At 39.8% G+C, this 9,469-nt stretch overlaps 1 pseudogene; it reads left to right on the forward strand.

Annotated features, from left to right (window-relative positions):
• Positions 1-838: 838 nt before the first annotated feature.
• Positions 839-958, forward strand: LOC129875330 (5S ribosomal RNA; annotated as a pseudogene).
• The last annotated feature ends 8,511 nt before the right edge of the window (positions 959-9,469 follow it).

The following is a 9,469-nucleotide window of genomic DNA, read 5'->3' on the forward strand; positions in this document are numbered from 1 at the left end:
AGTCCCCTGATATAATGCTTCTTGTAGTCGTTCTCTGCTTTGTCTAACATGATCTGGTATAATTCCGAAGGAATTTTTGCATATAAACTGGCCATCCTGTAGTAACCAGCTAGTTCTGCCAGTTTTACTTAAACCCTTTCACCATTTCCCTTACCCCCGCTTGTAATCCTCTAGACCCATTATTTTGTGTCCTTCTTTACCTTTACAAGATTATGAGAGGGTACAAAAAGTATCCTAGCGTTACCTCGCTAGTCCTCATGTTTTACCCTGCCTTTTTCAACCTTATCCTACACTCGCTGTCGGGGTAGATCTTTGGCCCACTCGTGGCCATGTCTTACCTCACCCGTAGTACTAATTCCATCTCGGTAGTTTGGCTTAACCTATCTTTGCATCTCTCGGTAGTTAATTGTAACTTGGGCTCCTTCGCCTGGAATAATAGCTGTGGGGACTCCGTAAGGTCCTACCACTCCTTTACCCTACAATTTTACACCTTCCCGGCTGAGTGGGTAGCCTTTTATCGAAGGAGTAGGGGCTAATATCATTAATCCACAAGTAGCATCCCTCCACGTCATCCGGCGCTGGAGTGCAAAGTGAGTCCTGTAGCCCAGGTCATGTTGTGGCATCTTCGTACTCACGTATTACTTCCTGTCTTCCGTAAATGACATTAACAGGTACCATGTTGAGGAATTGTGGCGTTCAAGCACGCCATTAGTTCGGAATTTAGCTAATCTTGTTGGTTTCCCTTAAGCCCTTCTTACAATTCCCTCAACATAACTTATAGTATCCTAGGTACATAATCCCATGTCGTTCCTCCGCCGCTAGTTCACATTCTTCCATCTCGCGCGACCATACCAGCACTAACGCATTAAGTTCCATCAGAATTCCAAAGTTAAGTGTGCTAGGGCGAGAGTAATATTGGGATGGGTGACCTCCCTGGGAAGTCTTCGTGTCACGTTTCATTGTAATCCCTGCCATAATGTGCGGGGCACTCAACTTAGACTAAGATTTACCTCAGTGTTGTCCCGTGAGTCTTGATGTTTCGCCTTGTCCTTCCCTCTGTTATCTTGCAACCGACACAGGGGTAGATCTTTAGTTCCACCATGACCATGTCCCTTTTTGGTCATTTTGGTCTAGCAGGCTGTCATTATCCTTCGTAATGTCTGTCTCTTGAGTTGGTCGATATCCTTTCATGGTCATACCTTTTTGTTTTTATATGCCGCCGCCTTCCAGAGTTATGTTGTTCAAGGTTTCATCACAACCTTATTATCGCTGTCTTATGTAGCATCCTAGTTTCCATCCAATTATTGGTGGCTTTTGGACCTTTCTAACTTGGTTCGGCAAAATATTTTATTGAAGTTTAGAAGTCCATCTCAAATATATTGCCATATCAATTGCCTCCTCTTACTTTTGCCATTTTCTCATTAACTTCCCCCCTTTAGAGGGTACTCGATTTTTCCCAATCTCTTTCTCCAATCTACGTGGTACTGCATCAGGTCCCCGTCTTCTTATATTTTTTTAACCTGGTTATCCGCATACGGAATCTTGGCTAAATTATGAAACGATGAGAACCTTTTCATACATAGTGCGACACCTCGTCTATTACTCTGTACTTGAATAATGGGACCCATGAAATAACTTGCCCAAGGCCACATTCTATTTATCCTTATAAAAGTTGATACATACTTGTAGCCGTTCTAACTTTCCTTTTAACAAGGCCACATTTGTATTTCGACATTCATTGTCCAAGATTCTCTTGGAGTAGTGGCTTTCCCAACCTATATCCCTTGTTTCTTGGGACGAATAGAAGTTGCGCTATTTATTCCTTAAGTTTTCCATCCTCGTCCCTTAAGGGTTCCACCATTTTTGGGGCGACGTTGTGTACACGCATCATTTTTTTTGTTATCTTAAGCTCCATGCTTTTACTGTTCTCAACGTAGGCTTTTAACTTAGTCAGCGCATACTAAGTGCGCCTTACTATTGGTCCCATTTTATCCCTGCATACTCGTATCACACTGTTCAATTCATATTTAAATATCCCCAACTAAAGAAGGTGTCCCTCATTGATGAAATGAAGAGCATCTCTTACAGCTTTAGTTAAACATAGTAGGGGTACTTGGTATCAATTTTTAAGGCATACTAAAAGTCTATGTTTCATTTCCTTTTCTTGTCCTGGAAAAATTTTGGCAGAGTTTCCTCTATACTTCTTACTATCCCATAACCTGCACGCAGAAAATACCAACAATGTCTCACAGGGCCAACACACATATATATATTCATACCCTATCATAGCCGCACAGGGCTTTCAATATCATCTTACACCGTAGCCACATGGGGCTTTCAATTTTAACAATAATATAAAAATACTAGACTTACCTCGTATGTCCAACTTCAAACTGCATCCGTTGCACTTCCTGTTTGCTTTCCTTTCAGGTTTCAACTTTACATTTCAATATTAGTTCAATACCTTACCCAATGGATATCTTCCGTGCCTTTACTTTACTTATCTGCGTGCTTCGTAACATCACATGTCGTCAATTACTTCGTTCGGTTAATGTCGTCCTTCTGTTAAGATCCAAGGTTAGTATAAGGAATTTTCCTATGACTCAGATCTATAGCATGATCTAAGATGTGAAAGAAGGGGAAAATCCTAAATATCCTGTAGCCTCCTATTTATAGAAGTGGCGCGCAACACATCGATAACCAAGACTCTACTAGACACGGTCTGCAGATACTCTAAGGACAAACTGCTCTGATACCACTTCTGTCACGACCTAACCCCATAGGACACGACTGAGGTCCGACCTGGACCCCCCATGTACGTATCTATCAACTGTGGTCACATTGAATTATAAACATGCCATGCATATGAATCAAGTGTAGTCAAACCGGACTACAATAGCATGAAACGTACATGAAAACCCCCATGGGTCATAACATTTCGTATATCTGTAGCCTCTTTCATTCGTATCCTGACATGAAAGGGCACGTAGGCCGACAAGGCTGCCATAACATAACAACGTGTATAATATATCATATAGACCCAACTGAACCAAACTTACATATACAACCCACATATACATGTCTATATACCTCTAAAACTAATAACAACAACATATGGCGGGACTGGGCCCCGTGCTACCCCTAAATAGACAAAACAGTTTTACACATCAGTAGTCAGTACCAAAAGCTAGGCTCTAATACAATGAAGCCTCTTCCAGCTGAGCTGAGTAGAATCCTAAGCTGACGGACTCCCAAAACCTGTATCTGCACCTGTGGGCATGAACGCAGCCCCCCCGAAGAAAGGGGGTCAGTACGACATATGTACTGAGTATGTAAAACATAACATAATACAACTGGAGGCATAACTGAAATAGAGAAGCAAGGGGTAAAATATTAATATCAGAAACCTGTACCTATACTCTGTGAATCATAAAAACATGCATGCTCAAATTATACCATATAGCCAGCCCTTTCAGGGGTCCGGTGAATCATATCTGTAGTATTAGTATCAGGCCCCGTGCCATCATCACCTTATTACAATACATCATCATAGTATCAGTATCAGGCCTCGTGCCATCGTCACCTTATTACAACACATCATCATCATATATATATATATACGGATGTCGGCCCTCTGGCGAGGGACTCGGTGAACAATGCAGTGAATTGCACGAATCTGATAACCAGCCCGGGACTCAGAGAAGAAGTGTTATAGTATACACGAGTGGAGTAGTGAGAAACAAAACACAGTTTAAATCATTATCTGAGACTCAACTATATAAGAGGACTAAGTTCTTGTCTAAGAATTCGAGTAACAGTATAGTCATTCTAGCTGCCCTCTAAATGCCATTAGGGGATACATTAATTACATCTCAAGGTTCCTAGACATATACCAAAGTAAGACTATTCACTTAAGAATTCTAGAGAAATAGTTCAACTACTATCAGAGTTTGATATTCAAAAGTAAATAGGAGGTGTTAAGAATGGAGTTACTCCACAGCTCATATCATATTGAACTTACAACTAGGACAAGCTAGAAAAGAAAGAGAGTAAGCTCTATATGGTCTGTACTTTCCTTCAGGTGGTCATGATATACATATCTCGTAACCGGCCCATCCTAGGGCTCGGTGAACAACTATGGCATCATAATCTCATTTTCATACCAAGTACATATCAAGAGAAAGGAAAGATAGTTCCCCATACACTACTCTTTAGCACGTAGAAGCCTTAATAGGCAATGCTCAATTCTTGTAGGGGTGTCAACACCTAATTGTAGTTAGGGATTATGAGGCGTACTTAGAGTTCTGGGAATGGAATTATCTCCACATTCCACATACAATTCACTTAAGGCTAATACTTGCCGAAAGGAAAGAAAGTTAGCTTTACAAACTTATGCCAAAAGACATGCCAAGAAAAAGCTTCACATACCTTGTCTAAGTTATTCCTTATCCTATTTTCCTCGTCGTCCTTTGAAACCTATTTAACACAGAAGTAAGGCGAGTATTAACAACCCTAAGACTTTTCAGCAACTTAGGCTACCCACTAATATTCATAGCATTCATCCCTTCGCTCGCCTTCTCGACTAGTTCCTTAACTAGTTAAGGTGTTAACGAAAATCGGACAGCACCTTCCCTATAATGTGCCCTATCCGAATTTCCAACCATGTCCTTAATACCTACAGCCAACCAACAATATAACCAGCAGCCCATACATATGCACATTATGACAACATTACATAATATAAACCCCCAACGATAGTTTCTAAAGTTTTTAATCTTTCTTTTGCGAATTCTTTAATTGCACAGCGGAGGGTAGTGTGGCTGCAACCAGCATACACCCACGCCATTATTAACATACATTCCATCACCAAAATACCTCACCACACGACCAGCAGTCACACACCACAAGTGCAGCGCATTATTCGATTACAACTAACTATAGCGATTCGAATTTCACGTATTTCGAATGCCAAAATTTTCAAACCTATTCCCCAACTTCCATCAGAACCTAAGGTGTGTAATACACCCTAATTTAACATCATAAACTTCAAATTATAGGGGAAGAACTTACCTTTCCCAAAATTGGCTAGAACTTGCCAAAATTGTGCCTCAGAACTTTCTTTAGCACATTGTAACGTCGTGGCAGCTTGCTGTCCGATTTTTGCTGCACCAAACCCTAATTTTATACTAATAATACCTCTATATCATCATATTATATGCTAAGTAATTAATTTACGGAACGAAACTCGGAGGCGTACCTTGGCAGCCCCTAGGCCGTAGCCCTCCTCTCTTCTTTCTCTCACGTTTCTGCCCAACTTTTCTAAGTGTACAGATGAATAAATGACTTCTTAGTCATCATAATATACATATATATAACTCCACTTGACCGAGGAACACCTTAGATAATTAATTCACAGAGAAAAACTTGGAAACTTTCCTTAATTTTCTCCAAGCAAGCTCATGGCTGCTCCCTTCTTCTCCTCACGTTTTTCCTCTCTTATGTTGCTGAAATTTTAAATGAGGACTGATTTAATAGTCATCATAATATATACATGTATACCCCTTTAGAATGTGCCATATGGAATCCCCCTAGGGTGATACGTGGCAGCCCATGCGGCCAATCATATTCTGCCATGTGGCAGCGGGGTTCACTTTCGTAAGTTCGGAAACTAGTTTTTCCTCCCTCTTATAGGTTCGTAATCTCGTCTTATTTTAATGTCCTATGTAACCCATGCTACACAAGCTTGGTACGTACTCCAATAGCTTAAGTATGTAAGACCTCCAGGTTAGTAGCTTACGTAGGTAAATCGAGTCCTACGACTCATTACTTGGCCCCCAATTCCTTTCGGATTCATATGACTCCATTTCCAATCTTCTCTACTATGGGGTATCACATTCTCCCTTCCTTAGAGTCGTTTGATAGTGTCGTAGCATATCCGGCTCGCTTGATAATGTCTTAAGGAACTTATGAGACATTTCGAGTTTAAAAGTGTGGGGTGTAAAAGCAAGCCTCCCTACTTTCATTTTTGGGAGATTCTTTCTTCCGATCATATTTTCATTCTTTATTGAGAAGATTTGCAGGCAAGTGGTGAACATTTTAGACTGCTTCAAGTATATAGGAAATAGCTCCATTAGAGGCATCATGAATAGGATGAAATCATCTTTTGCAAATCATGGAATATTGCAATCATAAAATTTATCACTTTCTCATTGATTACAAACTCGAGAGCGCTGAATGTTTTTTCTCTAGATTCACCACAGTATAATTTTTTTTGCACCGATCCATGGGACACCACTGGAAAAGGGTTCGGTTCCTTTGCAAAATTCCATGTAAAACTCACTAAACACATATATGTCAAGATGACCATTCAACGAAACAACACCCTTTTGCATGCTAGTATCCGACAACTGAGTATAGAGATCTTTGAAAGAATTATAAAAATAGAGGTCCAAAATTATGTCTATCGGATCATAATGTGTGGGATAACTATATGCCTTATTCACATAAGGCATAATATCCTATCTACATACTGCAATCATGAATAAAAAATCAGTTAATAAGTAGAATTATTGCTACATGTTCAATATCTATTGCAACAATTTAACCAATTTATGTATAGCTGTCACGACCCAACCCTTTAGGCTGTGACTAGTGTCCAAATTAGACACTCACGTGTACCCCTATTAACTATAAGTAAACCACGCATAATTTATAACTTAAGGAAATAGAATGTTATCTCAAACTACCACATGTTCATGTATTAACACAACACGTCTCCTAAGGAGTCGCAACTTATCAATAGGTAACATAGTACATAAGCCGACGTGGCTGCCCTACAAAAGGGAACGTCCCAAAATATAAGTCATATGGACACAACTGAACACATATACACACAAACCACACATATGTCTACAGACCTCTAAGAGTGTCAACGGTATCATATGGTAGGAAAGGGGCCATGATGTACCCCTGAATAAATGAATATATACATCAAAAGATCAGTACCAAAAATCTAGGCTCCGGCATAATGGAGCACCTTTAAAATTACTGAGTGGAAATTCTAAGCTGACGAATCCCCGAAATTCATATTTGTACATGTGGGCATGAAACGCAACCCCTCGAAGAGAAGTGGGTCACCACGGAATACATACCAAGTAGATAAAACATAAAATATCATAAAGGGGATTACATCTGAAATAAGGATTCAGGAGACAAGTATAACAATTAATAAATTACTATACCTGCATCTTATGAAGTAAAGTCATGTATATCATCATCATATACCGTACCCGACCCATTTTTGAACTCGGTGTCATAATTATATCATGATATTATCATATGTATATATATACCATACCTGGACCTCTAGTAAGGAGCTCAGTGAATAGAGTAGTATACATTTATACCGTACCTAGCCCATTATGGGACTCAGTACCATAACCATATCATTGCATCATCATATCACCATGTACATATATCATACCGTACCAGGACCTTTAGTGAGGGACTCAATGAAGATGTAGTACAACTATGCATGATAACATACCCGACTCGGGAATCGATGAAAGATGTATTAACAGTATGCACGAGTAGAGTAATGAGTAACCATATGTAAATTAAATCATCATCTGAGACTCAATAGAGTAATCAAGTGAACCATAACTTGAAGATCAGGGTAGTAATCATCTCATGTATCCTTTAAATGTCATTAGGGATCATATTAAATGGAGCCTCAGGAATCATATACATGTATAAAGATAATGCTAATGTTACACCCCACACTCTTGAGCTTAGAATGTCGTTTAAGCTTCTAAGAAGTTATGAAGTGAGTTGGATAATTTACTACACTATCACACAACTCTAAGGAAAGAAGAATGCGACAACCCATGAGAGGGAAGGTTGGAAATAGGGTCATGGGAAGTTGGAAGGAGTCGGAGGCCAAGTAATGAGTCGTAGGACTCGATTTATCTACAAAATCTACTAACTTGGAAGTCTTACGTACCTAAGCTACTTGAGTACATACCAAGCTTACGTAGTATGGACTACACGGATTATGAAAATAAGACGAGATTACGAACCCATAAGGAAGAGAAAAAGGTGTCACATGGTAGCCTAAGAAAGTACCATGTGGCAGAAGGTGACCCACCTGCTTGGGTTCAAGTAGGTGACCCACCTACTTGGGGGTGGGCCCCACCAAGGACATATGGCAGCCTAGGAGGCAAGGCTTGGATCCATGGCCCAATAGAGGCTGGACATGTGTCACCCTATGGGAATTCCACATGTCACCTCCAAATCCACCCTATATATATGTGTATTGTGACTAATTACTTCAGTTCCTCATCCAAAACTTAGCCAAAAGCTGAAGAAATTGGAGAGCAAAGGGACATAGCTACGGATGGCTTCCTTTAAAGGTAAGTGTCCAAATTTCCTCGGTGAATTAATTATCAAAGGTTTTCCTCGACTACATGGAGGTGTAAATATGTATCTTATGATGCCTACGAAACCATATATTCAGCTTTACACTTAGAACAAACAAGAGAAAGTGGAAGGAAAAACTTAAAGGGCAAGAAAGGAGGGCTACGGGTTTGAGCAAGAAAAATAGTAAGGCCCGATTTTATTCCGCGAATTAATTATTTAAAGTATCCCATGGTTATATAATGGTGTTTAATAACATAAAATTCCAATTTTGGGAAGCGTAAAAGGGACACAAACAGTCCGCCCCATTTCAGCACATCAAGAAGTTTTCGAGATGCAGTTTTGGCGAGTTTTGGCCAATTTTGGGTAAGGTAAGATTTCTTATTTAAATTTTGACTTTATGGTGTTTTTATGGAGTGTGTTACACTCCATATAGGTGGCTGGAAATGTGAAAATGTTATAGAATTGCTTGACGTCGAAGACAATCTAAATTGGAGTCGTTATAGTTAAATTGTCGTCGAAATAAAGTGTTGTGCTTGTGGTGTACTGTTGCATGTGCTTGGGGGTTTGTTGCAGGGCCTAAATGTATTCTAAAATGGGTGTGGGTGCTTCTGGTTTCATCCACACGACCCCTCATTTCGTATAATTAAAGGTTTCGGAAAATAAAGGCTAGACACCCTATTTTGGTATCGTAATTTTGAGCGAGTCGTTTGGAGTTTATGTTGTATATTGTTGGTGTGAATTGCTGAAACATATGCTGCATGTTTTTTTTGTTGGTTGGATGTAGTGCTTAGGAATCTAATTAGAAATTTGTATAGGGCACGTTATAGGGGAGGTGCTGCCCGATTTTCGTTAACGCCTTAGCTAATTAAGGAACTAATCAAGAAGGAGAATGAGGGGTTGAGTTCTCTGAATACTCATGTGTAGCCTAAGGTGCTGGAAGACCAAGGGTTGTTAATACTTGTATTTCTTTTATGTTACTTAGGTGCAAAGAATGATGAGACGAACGGGATAAGAAGTAACCTGTAATAGGTATGTGAAACTATCTTTTCTT

This window comes from Solanum dulcamara, chromosome 11 (genome assembly GCF_947179165.1).
Source record: "Solanum dulcamara chromosome 11, daSolDulc1.2, whole genome shotgun sequence".
NCBI lineage: Eukaryota > Viridiplantae > Streptophyta > Magnoliopsida > Solanales > Solanaceae > Solanum > Solanum dulcamara.